The following is a 15,447-nucleotide window of genomic DNA, read 5'->3' on the forward strand; positions in this document are numbered from 1 at the left end:
AATGATGTTGGGAAAAGTGGCTAGCTATATGCAGAAAACTGAAACTGGACCCCTTTTCTTACAGCTTATACAAAAATTAACACAAGATGGATTAAAGACTTAAACATAAGACTTAAACCATAAAGACCCTAGAAGAAAACCTAGGCAATACCAATCAGGACATAGGCATGGCCAAAGACTTCATGACTAAAACACCAAAAGCAATGGTAACAAAAGACAAAATTGACAAATGGAATCTAATTAAACTAAAGAGCTTCTGCACAGCAAAAGAAACTATCATCAGAGTGAACAGGCAACCTACAAAATGGGAGAAAAATTCTGAAATCTATCCATCTGACAAAGGGCTAATATCCAGAATCTACAAAGAACTTAAACAAACTTACAAGAAAGAAAAACCCCACCAAAAAGTGGGCAAAGGATATGAACAGACACTTCTCAAAAGAACACATACAGCCAACAAACCAGCTCATCATCACTGGTCATTAGAAATGAAAATCAAAACCACAATGAGATACCATCTCATGCCAGTTAGAATGGTGATCGTTAAAAAGTCAGGAAACAACAGATGCTGGAGAGGATGTGGAGAAATAAAAACACTTTTACACTGTTGGTGGGAGTGTAAATTAGTTCAACCATTGTGGAAGACATTGTGGTGATTCCTCAAGGATCTAGAACCAGAAATACCATTTGACCCAGCAATCCCATTACTAGGTTTATACCCAAAGGATTATAAATCATTCTACTATAAAGACACATGCACACATATGATTACTGAAGCACTGTTCACAATAGCAAAGACTTGGAACCAACCCAAATGCCCATCAGTGATAGACTGGATAAAGAAAATGTGTCACATATACACCATGGAATACTATGCAACCATAAAAATGGATGAGTTCATGTCCTTTGCACGGACATGGATGAAGCTGGAAAACATCATTCTCAGCAAACTAACACAAGAACAAAAAACCAAACACCGCATGTTCTTACTGATAGGTGGGAATTGAACAATGAGAACACATGGAGATGGGGAGGGGAACATCACACACTGGGAGCCTGTTGGGGGTTAGGAGGCTAGGGAGTGATAGCACTAAGAGAAATACCTAGTGTAGATGATGGGTTGATGGGTGCAGCAAACCACCATGGCACGTGTATACCTATGTAACAAACCTGCAGGTTCTGCACATGTATCCCATAACTTAAAGTATAATAAAAGTAAATAAATATTTTTAAAAGTACAAAAATTAGCTGGGCATGGTGGCACATGCCTGTAGTCCCAGCTACTGGGGAGGGTGAGGTAGGAGAAATGCCTGAACCTGGGAGGTGGAGGCTTCAGTGAGCTGAGAATAAGCCACTGCATTCCAGCCTGGGCGACAGAGTGAGACTCCATCTAAACAAAAAAAATATGTGTTATGTCACTTTGGAGAATTTATCCTGTGAGTTACCATAACTATAGACAAAGATACAGCATAAGGTTGTTTCTCATTTTTATAGAAATAAAAAAAAATTAAACCTAAAAGTGCTAGAGTAGGGAGATAATTAATCGGTTTCATTGTGATATATCCATGTTAATTATATGCATTCATGTTCTACAAGAGAAAAATACATGTGATCTATTGATTAGTAGGGAAAACAGCAACTAAAGAATGTGTGTCATATGATTCTGAATACATATGATTCAATGCATGTGTAAAATAGAATACCAAAATGTAAGCAGAAGTTACCTCAGGTGATGGCATTAAAACTAATTTTCACTTTTTTCTATTTTTTAATTTTCAGTTTTTCATTGCAAATATATAGAAATACAATGGATTTTTTGAAAATCAGGATTTTCTATCAGATTTCAAAAATCCTGATTTTCAAAAAATCCCAAATTACTTTGTATTCTGCAACTTGGCAAAACTTATTTATTGGTTTTAGTAGCTTTTTGTTGTTGTTGTTGATTTCTAATGATTTTCTACATAAATGACCACATCATCTGTGAATAAAAAGTTTTAATTCTTCCTTTCCAAGGCTAGGACCTTGTATTAGGCCATTCTTACATTGCTATAAACCAATACCTGAGACTGGGTAATTTATAAGAAAATAGGTTTAATTGGCTCATGGTTCTACAGGCTGTACAGGAAACATAATGCCAGTGTCTGCTTCTGGGGAGGCCTTAGGAAGCTTAAAATCATGGCAGAACATGAAGGGAGAGTAGCCAGGGAGAAGGTAAAAGTAGGAAGAAGAGAGTTGGGTGGGGGAAGTGTTACACTCTTTTAAACAACAGATCTCATGAGAACTCACTCATTATCATTATCATGAGACCAGCACTAAAAGAATGGTCCTAAACCATTCATGAGAAACTGCTTTATGATCCAATCACCTCCCATCAGGCCCCCCCTCCAACACTGGGAATTACAATCCGACATGAGATTTGGTGGGGACACAGAGCCAAACCATATCAGACCTCCAGTATAGTACAAAATTGAGTAGAACTGGTGAGAATGGAAACCTTCAACTTATTCCCGATTTTAGTGGGATAACAGTTTTCAACATGAATATATTAGCTGTAGATTATTCTTAAATGATAGTTATCAGGTTGGGAAAATTCGTTTCTACTCCTAGTTTGAGAATGTTTATATGAATGATTGTTGAATTTTATCAAATACTATTTCAAAATAACTAAAAGAGTGAAACTGGAATGTTTCTAACACCTGTAATCTCACACTTTGAGAGGCCGAGGCAGGTGGTTCACCTGAAGTCAGGAGTTTGACACCAGCCTGGCTAACATGGCGAAACCCTGTCTCTCATAAAAACAAAAAATTAGCCAGGCGTGGTGGCACATGCCTGTAGTTCCAGCTTTGTGTTAGAAACATTCCAGTTTCACTCTTTTAGTTATTTTGAAATATGTAATAAATGATTGTTAACTATAGTCACCCTATTATGCTATGATCACTGGATATTATTCCTTCTAACTGTATATTTGTACCCATTAGCCAATCCCTCTTTATCCCTCCTCCCCACCACCCTTTCTAACCTCTGGTAAGCATCATTCCACTCTCTCTTTTTTTCATACAGGGTCTCACTCTGTTGCCTAAGTTGGAGTGCAGTGGCATGATCTTGGCTCACTGTAGTCTCAACCTCCTGGGCTTCAGTGATCCTCCCACCTCACCCTCCTGAATAGCTGGGACTACATGCACACAACACCACACTGGCTAATTTTTTAATATTTTTTGTAGAGATGGGGTTTCACCATGTTGCCCAGGCAGCTGGTCTTAAACTCCTGGGCTCAATCTGCCTGCCTTGGCCTCCCAAAGTGCTGGGATTACAAGCATGCACCACCGTGCCTGGCCTCTACTCCCTATCTCTATGAGTTTGTTTATTTTTAGCTTTATGTGTTTGGCTCATTTCACTTAACATCATGTCCTACAGTTCCACCCATGTTGTTACAAATGACAGGACTTCATTCCTTTTATGGCTGAATAATATTCCATTGTGTATATGTATCACATTTTCTTTATCCATTCATCCATTGATGGACACTTAGGTTGATTCCATATCTTGGCTATTGAGGATAGTGCTGCAATAAACATGGGAGTACAGATATCTGCTTGATATACTGACTTCCTTTATTTCAGATATATATACAACACTGGGGTTGATGGATCATGTGGTAGTTCTATTTTTAGTTTTTCAAGGAATCATCATACTGTTTTTAAGACAGAGTCTCACTCTGTCGCCCAGGCTGGAGTGCAATGGTGTGATCTTAGCTCACTGCAACCTCCACCTCCCAGGTTCAAGTGATTCTCCTGCCTTTGCGTCCCCAGTATCTGGAATTACAGGTGCCTGCCAACACACCCAGGTAATTTTTTTGTATTTTTAGTAGAGATGGGGTTTCACCATGTTGGACAGACTGATCTCAAACTCCTGACCTCTGATGATCTGCCCACCTCGCTCTCCCAAAGTGCTGGGATTACAGGCATGACCCACTGCGTCCAGCCCGTCATACTGTTTTCCAGCAGCTGTACCACTTTACATTATCATGAACAGTGTATGAAGGTTCCCCTTTCCCCACATCCTCTCCAGCATTTGTTATTGCCTGTTTTTTGGAGGAAAGCCCTTTAAACTGGAGTAAGATGATATCCTATTGTAGTTTTAATTGACATTATTTTGATGACTAGTGGAGAATTTTTTCATATACCCATTGGCGATTTGTATGTCTTCTTTTCAGAAATGTCTATTCAGCTGTTTTACCCATTTTTAATAGGACTGTTTGTTTGATATTATTTGAGCTCCTAACATTCTAGTTATTAATCTCTTGTCAGATGGGTAGTTTGCAAATCATTTCCTTTGATATGAAGAAGCTTTTTAGCTTGATGCAATCCCCTTTGTCCATTTTTGTTTTGGTTTCCTGTGCTTTTTAGGCCTTACTCAAAATCTTTGCCAGACCAATGCCCTGGAGTGTTTCCCCATGTTTTCTTCTAGTAGTTTCATAGTTTCAGGTTTTAAGGTTAAGTCTTTAATCTATTTGGAGTTGATTTTTGCATATGGCAAGAGATAGGAGTCTAGTTTCATTCTTCTGCATGTGGATATCCAGTTCTGTTAGCACCTTTTATTGAAGAGTCTGTCCTTTCCCCAGTGTATGTCCTTGACACTTTGTCAAAAATGAGTTGACTGTAAATGCATGATTTATTTCTGGATTCCCTATTCTGTTCATCTGTGTCCCATTTTATGCCAGTACTGTGCAGTTTTGGTTATTCGTGCTTTGTACTATAATTTGAAATCAGGTAATGTGATGCCTCCAGCTTTGTTCCTTTTGCTCAGGAGTACTTAAATGGCTATCAGTATTTACCTCTGAGTGGTAGGATTCTGTTTAATTTTATTTTTACTATCTATGATTTTTTTTCAAATTTTTACTTCAAGCAATTTTATTTTATACTTAGAAAAAGTCTAACTTTACTTAATAAAGGAAATAAAAAAGGCAGGTTGTGGGTCCTATTGTAATCCATCATTAGACAATTACTGAACATCTATAAGTATTAGGAACTGTCTAAGTGCCCAGGATACATAGGTCTCTGCCTCATGGATTTTGCATTCCAATTTGTGTGTGGGAGTATTAGACAATAACTAATAACTATAATAAATAAGTTAGTGATTTAATATATTAGAGGGTGATATTTGCTATGGGAAGAAAAACTCAGCTGCGTAAAGAAGATAGGCAACATGATACAGTGGGATCAGAGCACTGCAGCTTGTAATTTTAACTAGGGTGGTCAGGGCAGACCTTACTGAAACATAGGACATGGGCATGTAGATGAGGTTTTGAGGATAGTGGCGCATATCTGGTGAAAGACACCCCAAGGCAGAGCCATGCCCATACTTAAGAGCCAGCAAGGAGGCCAGCCAGGTGAAAAAGGTGTTGAGCAGTAAGATCCCAGCAGGAATCTCAGGAGGTTTGTTGATTTTTTGACACAGGTGTCGGGAACATACAGGAGCCTGCCAAGAGTCCCCAAGCCTGTTGACCACTACCCACTGCCACTGACCCTCATAGAGAGGGACAATACAGCACAAGGAAATTTGGGTGTGTATCTCAGATGACTGTGAAATCAAAAACAAAATGCCAAACAGTCATCCACTTACGATCCACTGAAGGTCATTTTATCTCACATTCCAGTCGGAAGTATTGACCTTAATACTGAAAGGGAAGTGCACACTTCATAAACAAGTTGAAAAACAGGTTTGATTTTCCTAGACCATGGCTTATAATAATAGAGAAATGGGCTCTTGCCAAGAGACAGAACAGGAAGAGAGTTTGACAGGAGGTTCATTAACTGATCAAGAGGGCTTTACATTAACATTTGATGAGGAGAGAGGAAAAGATTTAGATAAAACTCATAGCCAGTATGATGGAGAATCTTGGGTGTTGAAACAGAAAGAATAACAATAATGGTAAATGTCTCCAGCTGATCTCTGGAGAAAATAAGAAAGGTATGGTAGCAAAACATGATTTCAGATATGGGCTAAGCATGGATAAAGAAATGAATGTGATACTTCATATAAAAATAAAAGGGCCAGGTGCGGTGGCTCATGCCTGTAATGCCAGCACTTTGGGAGGCCGAGACGGGTGGCTCACGAGGTCAGGAGATTGAGACCATCCTGGCTAACATGGTGAAATCCTTACTCTACTAAAAATACAAAAAAGTTAGCCGGATGTGGTGTCAGGCACCTGTAGTCCCAGTTACTAGGGAGGCTGAGGCAGGAGAATGGTGTGAACCCAGGAGGCGGAGCTTGCAGTGAGCCGAGATGGAGCCACTGCACTCCAGCCTGGGCGACTGAACGAGACTCTGTCTCAAAAATAAATAAATAAATAAATAAACAAATAAATAAATAAAATTAAATAATTTTGGCTGGGCACAGTGACTCATGCCTATAATCCCAACACTTTGGGAGGCCAAGGCAGGCAGATCGCTTGGGCCTAGGAGTTCGAGACCAGCCTGGATAATATGGTGAAACCCCATCTCTTCTAAAATTACCAAAATTAGCTGGGTGTGGTGGCAGGTGCCTATGGTCCCAGCTACTCAGGAGCCTGAAGTGGGAAGATCACTTGAGCCTGAGAGGCCAAGGTTGTAGTGAGCCAAGATCACACCACTACACTCCAGGCTGGGGAATAGAGCGAGACTCAGTCTCAAAATAAACAAATACAAATAAATAAAATAACAATAGCTTACACTTATTGAGCACTTAACATGTTTGATCACAGTAATAAATACTTTAATACTTTAATTATAAAAGCTAACATTTATTGAGTACTTACTATATGCAGAGAATTACCTTTTTTAATCCTCCCAATCCTATGAAACTATTCACATTTTACAGATGAGGAAACAGAGGGTTAAAGAGGTTACGTAGCTAGTGATAAAGAACCCAAAAGCCCAACCTAGATTTATGACTCCAAAGCTCACTTCTTAACTAGGCCTCTTGAGAGTGGTGAAAGGTAGCCATGCTGTCTTAAAGACCATATATTAGGTTGATGCAAAATTAATTGCGGGATTTTCTGCACCAACCTAGTAGTTAAGAAAGAGAATTCCAGGAAGAATTAATCACATATTCAACTTTAGTAAAGTGGATTTCATAAAAATAAACCAAAAAAAGAATGATCCTGTGGTCAATAACTCCAAAAGACAAGACATCTCAAGGGGCTTAGAAGATTGTAAAAATTAAATGTTTTGTTAATATAAACATAAATAATTCAATCTTCTTTGTGTGTATGTGTGTGTGTACATGCAGAAAATAATATGGAGAAATTAATAATTTGGCTGTCCAGGGCACTCAGATTTTAAAAGAAAGCACAAAAGATACAACAAAGACCTCAAAATAATGGTTTCAGAAAAAGCTGAGATTTGTAAAAATCCTAAGGACAACAAAGATAATTGTTTCGGTTGTGTTCAGAGCAGGAAGTATAAGAAAAAGGTCAGGCTAAGTGCTTGAGGCAGATGGTGTAATATTACAAACAGGCACCACATGCTAGACATCAACCGGAGATCATTAAGAGCAACTGCCATCAAGCACCGATTTTCTTTTTTGGTAGAATTACCAAACAGGTAATGTACTGTAGCTGGATCTGAGCAAAACATTTTTCCAAAGCTCTCACAATGGTCTCATGGGCAAGATGTGGGAACACAGGCAGCTTCCTAACTCACTAAGCAACTAAGTCCAAAAAGGCTTAAGTGTACTATACTAGTCTGAAGGCGAGTTGTGCCTGTGTCCTGTCCTCTTCAATACTTGCATATCAAATTTGTTCTGAGAGTACATGTTATCGCACTCACAGATGACACAAAACTGGGAGAGGTGCCTAGTATGTTAAGTGACAGACTCAAGTGGCAGAAGTATCTGGCAGGCTGAAGCTAGCAAGACAAAGTTTGATGCATATCTATGTAAATTTCAGTATTCACCTGAAAAGAACCTGGGAATATTAACTGACAGAAAAACAAGGAATCAAGGACAGGGCCTACTAAAGTGTCTTTGCAGTCTTTGGCTGTATTCATACAAGTATGGTATCCAAATTAAGGAAGAACACATGTACATCCATACCAGGGAATACTACTCAGCGAGAAACAAAACTACTTCAATGAATCTCCAGAGAATTGGGAAATTATGCAGAGTTTAAAACAAAAACAAAACAAAAAAAAAATTCTAAAACATCACGTGATGTATGATTCAGCTAATGCAATATTCCTGAAATGACAAAATTATAGAAATAGAAAACAGGTTAGTGGTTGCCAGGGATCAGGGATGGAGTGGTGAGGCGGGAGGTGCAGGTGGGTATAAAACAGCAAAATGAGGTATCTTTGTAGTGATGGAAATGTTCTGTATCTTTTCTTCTTTTTTTTTTTTTTTTTGAAACGAAGTCTTGCCGTGTCACCCAGCCTGGGTGCAGTGGTGTGAACATGGCTCACGGCAGCCTCGACCTCCTGGGCTCAAGCCATCCTCCCATCTCAGCCTCCCAAAGTGCCAGGATTACAGGCATGAGCCACTGTGCCTGGCCTGTTCTGTATCTTGACTGTGTCAATGTCAATATCCCGGTTGTGATATTATTCTATAATTTTGCAAGATTTTACCACAGGAGGAAACTGGATAAGTAATACAAAGGATCTTTCTATATTTCTTACATCTGCACATTAATTGGCAATTATCTAAAAATAAAAATTCAGTTAGAAAAATTTTTTTTTGTAAATTGGGAGTGTGGGTGGAGGATAGAGGTAGGGGAGTGGGAGGAGAGTGAATAATCTAGATAAGCTTCCCACGAAACATTCATCCTAAAGAAAGCAGGCACGCTACCATCGACCTCTCAGACTGTAACATCCAAGGCAGCAGGAACTGTGCCCATCTTCTTCGTCACTGGATTGCGAGTACTTCAAACTACACTGACGTGTCAGGTTAAGACAAGAGTTCCTCTGTACCCAAACAGTAGCATTAAGAGATTAAGGAACAATGAGTTGTCCAACTCTGCTTGATTCCTCAGTTTTGAGCAACAAAGAATCCACCCAAAATATGCACTTTACTCCATTTGGTTCCTGAGTTGACTGATTAAGAGACTGACAGAGACTGAGAGGGTAGGAATAAAGCACAGAACAAAGATACTGAGTGGAACTTTACAGAATTGCATGGCTATTAAATGCATCCATCCCAAGCCCTCCCCTTGGAGAGATAAAAGCTAACCTAGGTGTCTGAGTTAACCTCTCTCACATTGGAAGCATGTTAACACGGCTTTGGGAGCCTCTAACCAAGTGTAATTCCACGAAGAGAGAGCCACTCTCTCCTGTTCTGCCATAGGCCACACAAATATCCTTGACAGCCTGGGGAATGGAAGCAAATGCTACCAGAGAAAGGGCGGGGCCTGTGGCTATAGGAAAGAGGACTGCTCTAGGGAGGTGATGGTCAACAGTGGGGTCTGGGCAGTGACCCAAGGCAGTATGACATTAATCAGCGCCCCAGAACCAGGGAAGCCTTCAGAAGGAAAACTTGTGAGTGGCCTTGTTCCTGAGCACACATGTGAAATACCTCTTGGGGACTCCCAGAACCAATCAAGAGGGAATTTGCAGGAGACTGAGCAGGTAGAAACCAGAATCAGGTAATTGGGACATTAGATTTTTTTTTTTAATTGGTGGTGGTATATACAATATTGCTCCTAATTTTAATCAGAGAGCTAGATTTGGGATCAGAAGACCTCAACCCCAAGCTTCAGGCTTTTTGTCTTTTACGCTGGCATGGTAATGTCTGCTCTGCCTACTTCACAAGGCTGTTACTATTTTTTTTTTTTTTTTTTAAGATACAGGGTCCTGCTGTGCTGCCCAGGCTGGAGTGCAGGTGCTATTCATAGCGCACGACAGCCTAGAACTTCTGGGCTCAAATGATCTTCCTACTTCAGCCTCCTAGGTAGCTGGGACTTTAGGTGCATGTCACAGCACCCAGCTTTAGACTATTACTTTGAGAATTACATGAAATAATATAGGTGAGAAAGCTTTTGAAATCAGCAAGTACTATCTGTACTTTTTGAGATCATTATCTTACAAATGCTTCATTATCTCCACTGTTACTTCTCTCCTATCATCTCTTCTTCTGAAGGCTTAATAATTTCTAAGCCCCCTTTTTGTGTCCTCTATAAAATACTGTGGTATTTCAGGTCCTGTGTGTCCTGAAACTATTTGAGGTGCACATATGTGGTGGTCTTTAGCTCTCTGAAATCATCTAACAGTTGTCCTGGGGCCAGAATCTTCTGCAATTCCTTGGCCCCATGCCCAGGGCTCTGCTAAGGGTCTGACCATGCACATGGGGCTAAATGTGGAGAGAGGAGCCAGTTACCCAGGGTCTAGAAATTAGAAAATGTGCTCAAGGTTTAGGCTCCTTGTATTAGTCTGTTTTCAAACTGCTGTAAGGAATTATCTAAGACTAGGTAATTTATAAAGAAAAGAGGTTTAATTGACTCACAGTTCAGCATGGCTCAGGAGGCCTCACAGAAAACATGCAATCATAGCAGAAGGCGAAGCAGAAGAAAAACACCTTCACCAGACTACAGAAAGGAGCGCAAAGGAGGAAGAGCCCCTTATAAAACCATCAGATCTCGTGAGAACTCACTCACTATCACGAGTACAGCATGGGGGAAACCACCCCTATGATTCAATTACCTCCACCTGGTCGCTCCCTTGACACCTGGGGATTATGGGAATTCTAATTCAAGATGAGATTTGGGTGGGGACATAAAACCTACCCACATCACTCCTGATGATACAATTTATAAAATTTTACAAGGCCATTACCTAGAAATTAGGAGGTGGTAGCAAATCCTGAAACTGAGGGAGCTGAGAGGCAAGAAATCAGAGGCCCTACATCTGGAACCACCTCCTCCACAGGACCCTGCTTCCACTTCCGGGCTGACGCCACAGGTCGGGACTTTCTGCTCCAAGTTCTAGCCAGGGAAACAGAGCCAGCTCCTCACATATGCTTCAGGTAGGCAGAGGAAGAGCAAAAAAGAGACCCCCACGCCTTTTATTCCAACAGCTCTGGGGAAAGGTTTACTTTCAAGGAAAACAGGGAAATGCACTAATTCAGAGTCATCAATTAACTCCGTCACTTACTAGATGTGTGGGACTCTGGCTTCAACCTACTCCTCTGAAACGGGAATAGTGTGCCTATTCTAAACATCTTGCAGGCAGCAGATCAAACAATCAGTTGTATCTTTTTTAAAAAAAATCAGTTGAGAGTTAAAAAACAAAACAACTAAAAATTCTTTTGTAAATTTAAAGCATACAAATGCAAAGGATATGTATTTCCTATAGCCTAGGATCTCCAGGTCCCTAATAAGGGAGGCCATCTATGATTGTTTGCTGGGATACACGTTTCATTTAGAGATGTGGCTGAATAAGTCTTGGTTTCTTTTTTTTGTTTGTTTTGTTTTGTTTTTTTCAGTGTTAAAAGACCTTTCAGGCCAGGTGTGGTGGCTTTCGCCTGTAATCCCAGCACTTTGGGAGCCCGAGGCGGGTGGATCACTATGTCAGGGGTTCAACCAGCCTGGGCAAGATGGTAAAACCCCGTCTCTACTAAAAATACAAAAATTAGCCAGACATGGTGGTGGGCACCTATAATCCCAGCTACTCAGGAGGCTGAGGCAGGGAATTGCTTGAACCCAGGAGGCGGAGGTTGCACTGAACCGAGATCACACCACTGCACTCCAGCCTGGGTGACAGAGTGAGACTCCTTCTCAAAACAAACAAACAAACAAACCTTTCAGAAACACATTGGTACTCCTAAGCTTTTATATGTGTTCATAAGCCTTTAAATTAGAATGAAGGAAAAATTATCTCAATTCCTGAAAAGACAGACATTAAAAGGAAACCACCAAATAAAGGCAAACCCATTTTCCAGGTGCTAGAAAAGGGTGAGGAGTGGTACAATTTGGCAAGGCCAGGTGTATGAGTAAACCATGGTACCTGAAAGCCTGGGTAAAAGAGCTGAGAATAGGAGCCAAAGGGTTCAGCCCTCCAGGTAGCCAAATGTCACTGCAGGCTAGGACTCCCTCCCTCCCTCCCTGCCTTGCTTTCTCCCTCCCTCTCTCATTTCTCCCTTTCTTTCTTCCTTCTGTGGAGTTCCTAAATCACGATTTCTTGAGAAACAGGACATTGGAACTTCAAGGCAGAGGTCCCCAACATCTTAAGGAGCCTGGAGGTCATGATTCCTTGCCAAGGTGGGAATCAGACTCCATCTTGGACTTCCGAGGCTAGGCAGAGTTAGACACTTTCTCATCTGGGCTCCACAGGCCTGGGCCCACAGTTTTTTTCAGCATCTCTCTCACTGCACTGTAGCCATTTGTTCACCAAAATGCATCCGTCCTGACCTGTGAGCTCTTTCAGAGCATGAATACAGGAGTATAATGGTTTGGCCTTTGGTGGCAGAGAAATCTAGGTTCAAACTCTGATTGGCCCCTTAGGGGCTGTGTGACTTTTCTGGGAGAATGAAATTAGATACCATCTATAAAAATCTGGACTTATGGTATAACCAATATGTGGCAGCTGCTATTACTTTAACTTGTTCTTCTGTATACAAATAATAATAGTTTTATCTGTTAGGATTAGTTTTATCTGCAGGAAACAGAAATTGCTTCACTTATATTTAGTAGGAAGGGATTTACTCAATGGATAAGGTACTTGGAAAATGGTTAGAAGGGCTGAAGAAGCAGGTTCTAGGCTGGGGCTCACAAAGCAGTACAGAAATGAACCACCAGGGAAGTTGCCACCTCTAGGGCACCTCTGGAGCTGTGCTGGACTCCAGAAGTGACTGCTGCTTCTGCTACAATTCCTGCCTCTCAATACCCAGGAAGCTGGAGAATGGACTCTGGAGCTCCGATGCAGAAAAACCTTACATTTCCCCAGCTTTGCTGGCCAGCAAAATGGCTGCAAAGGGGTGCAGCTTCTGCTTTGCACATCTTGCACCGAGTGCCTCTACTTGGCAGAAGACAGCTTGCATCTAGAACCCCGACTGCAAAGGAGCCTGGGAATCATGGTACTCAGCTTTCCAACTTCGCCCAGCAAGAGGCAGGAATGAAAGTTCAGTGACCATCCACACCACTGCTGGCACTTTCAGCTGTCATTGGCCTCACAGCACCACAGTTAGGTAAGTGCTCATTTGACAAATGAGGAAGCAGAGCCTTCAGGAAGTTACCTTGTCTGTCCCATGTCACAGAGGAAGGGGTGAAGAAGGAATGTGAACAGGTTCCATCTTATTCTAAGCCTATGCTCTTAACTACCACTTTATCTAATCCTCCCTGCGTCTTGAATGCCTAATCCTGCGTGTGGCCACACCTACTGGATGAATGTTAGAAGAGTTCATTCATTATGAGTTTAAACAGAAAATTACACCAACCTGGAATGCTGTGGCTTACAGAAAGTGTCTTCACCTCCTGATTGTGACCCAAGTCAGGGGGCAGGAGGCCGACTGAGGGACACGGAGGAGGTGTGCCCACTCACAGCATGAGGCAGAGCTGTGTGCACACATCAAGCAAGGAAATGGGGCCAGAAAATGGGGCAAAGGCCTATGGATTGAATGGTGGATTTGGATGCGCGCCACCTCTTCTAGCTCCTGAAAGAGGACCAGGCAATGTGGTTATGAATGGGCCTAATGAGAATTGATTGATTCACTCAAGAGATGTTTTCTTTTTCTTTCTAAAATAGAAAATGACATATCCCATGATTCATGCACTCTGGTGCCTGTGATAATGGCCTCTTCAGTGCACTGACTCTGCTGATAACCACAGACACTCATCCTCTGCAGAGCTGTTGAGTGCCACACCCTGTGCACATAGCGACCCTGCAGGCTCTCAGACACCTGCCACAGAAAGTGCTTTCCACATGCTCTCTGGGACACAAGGCGCAGTTCCCAGGAGTGCCTGAGAAATCGCAGTTGCCTGGCATGGATGCTAAGGCCTGAGAGAAGAGCCCAGAGTCTAGGCCTGAGGGGCTGCAGTCTGCACACGGGAGTTAACTCATACACATACACAACCCACAGAGCCACACACATACATAACACAAATACACACACAGACACATACATCACATACAGACACACACAGACACAAACATGCACACTACACACATGCACAGCCCACATAAACACCCACAGAGTCACAAATATACACAGCACAAATATACACACAGATAGACCACACACACAGAGAGACACACCACACATACAGATATACACACAACACACACAGAGACACACACACCACACATACAACACACACAAACATACACACTACACACATACACAACCCAATAAACACCCACAGAGCCACAAACATACATAACACAAACACACACACAGAGAGACACACCATGAACAGACCCAGAGAAACACATATACCACACATACACACACACAAACGTGCACACCCAACACATCACCACATGCAACACATACATACACAGGAACACATGAAGACACTCATGTACACCACACACACATACCACACACAGACACAAGCATACGCAGCACATACAAACCACACACATATGCAGGCTCATGCACATACTCTACTTCTCAAAAAGTGCCTCACTACAGGACAGCCATATCCTAACAGGCTTAAAATAAATGGTAATATGGCCTATGAACGCGGAAGGTATGTATATAAAATAGTAAAAGAAATGAAAGAAAGCATCAAAAATGGTAAATACACAAAGACAAAATCTCTGTTGAAATGCATGCCTAATATTTATTGGAACTGGAGAACAATGCAGGCAACACTATTGATATTTAGTAATCTTTTCCTTGTGAGCTTATTCAGTTGAACAGCACAATTTTTCAAGTGGCTGCCCTTTAGCCCCTGTACACTCACTGTGTGGCCACTAACTTATGTCCACTGGGCAGCATCTGCCAAGTCCCTACCTCATCTCCCTCCCTTCCAAATGTACCTGTTGGGGGACAGCCCTGCAGAGCCCCCTGCAGCACCTGTTTGATGATAGAGCTTGCCACCCATTCCCTCTCATTCTTCCAAGCTCCTTTCCTGCCCAAGTCAGGAAAGTCCCACAGTTCTCTTCTCATAGTACAAACAGGGAAGTTCAGGGATTTGGTTAGAACTTTAGTTAGGCCTCGGCTTCCCAGAGCCCTGATTTCTTCCAGGACTACAGCAGTTTATCTCTATGTGCCCAGGGGGCGCTCAGGCCCAGGAATTGTGAATATTAGATGTTCCCTTTAGTATTTCTAAGATCCTATAGGGAAGAGTGGGAAATTGAAGTTAAGAGACAACCAGCAGGTGAGAATGACAGTTGGGGTTTATTGACCAAGAAGGAAAGGATGGGCTGGTTGTAAGTATACCTTCAAGACCCATTATCTTACTGAACTTGAAAGCTAGAGGGGAATGTACAGAGACCATCAGCTATAATCCCTTCATCTCCCAGATGTAGAATCTGAAGC

At 41.7% G+C, this 15,447-nt stretch overlaps 1 long non-coding RNA gene across 1 annotated transcript in view; it reads right to left on the bottom strand.

The window, feature by feature from the left end:
• Positions 1 to 15,447, bottom strand: part of LOC105484539 (uncharacterized) — a 234,987-nt gene that overhangs the window by 144,120 nt on the left and 75,420 nt on the right. The window lies entirely within an intron of this gene.

Source organism: Macaca nemestrina, chromosome 1 (genome assembly GCF_043159975.1).
Source record: "Macaca nemestrina isolate mMacNem1 chromosome 1, mMacNem.hap1, whole genome shotgun sequence".
In the NCBI taxonomy this organism is placed as follows: Eukaryota; Metazoa; Chordata; class Mammalia; order Primates; family Cercopithecidae; genus Macaca; species Macaca nemestrina.